Here is a 653-nt window from a genome sequence, read left to right as displayed (position 1 = left end):
AGGACAAAATAATAAAAGACCAGGTTTGCTGGTCTGATAGAGCCTGGTGAGACCCCTGAGACTATGGCCACTAGTTACCCTTCAAGTCTGGAATTGAACTCAGTCCTGTGGCTTCCAGCCAAATAATAGACAGGTATATAGGGTGATCATTTACATCAGAGATCAATCATGGGAGAACAGAAGGGCATTGTATGCACAGGGAGACAGCTTGAGGGAGGGGTGGGAGTGCTTGGGAGGGAAGGACACAGGGAAGAGGTAACAATGGGGAGAAGTGGGAAGAGAGCTGTTACACTGCGGGGAGTAGCAGTCAGTGTCATGAGACAAAAATGTGTAAGAAAAATGAATTTGCTCTGTAAACTTCCACCTAAATCACAATATAAATTAAAAAAGAAATAGAGCTCAACTATTGGGTAATTTTAAATTGGTTGATTGAGTCATGGCTTACCTCCCCACCCCTTAACCCCCCACCCTATCCCCTGAAATCAACTACTATCAGCTTACTTAATTCTGGCCTGGCTGATAATTTGGCCCTCTACCCACCTGCTGTCATGATGGATGGAGAAAAGATTGAAGTTGTCAAGACTTCATAGTACTTGGTTCTACAATCAACACCAATGGAAGCAGCAGTCAAGACATCAGATGACGTATTGCAT

The sequence above is a fragment of the Orycteropus afer genome, unplaced genomic scaffold, assembly GCF_000298275.1.
Source record: "Orycteropus afer afer isolate SDZICR_OR568_19922 unplaced genomic scaffold, OryAfe1.0 scaffold00718, whole genome shotgun sequence".
Classification (NCBI taxonomy): Eukaryota; Metazoa; Chordata; class Mammalia; order Tubulidentata; family Orycteropodidae; genus Orycteropus; species Orycteropus afer.
This window is presented reverse-complemented; position numbering follows the sequence as displayed.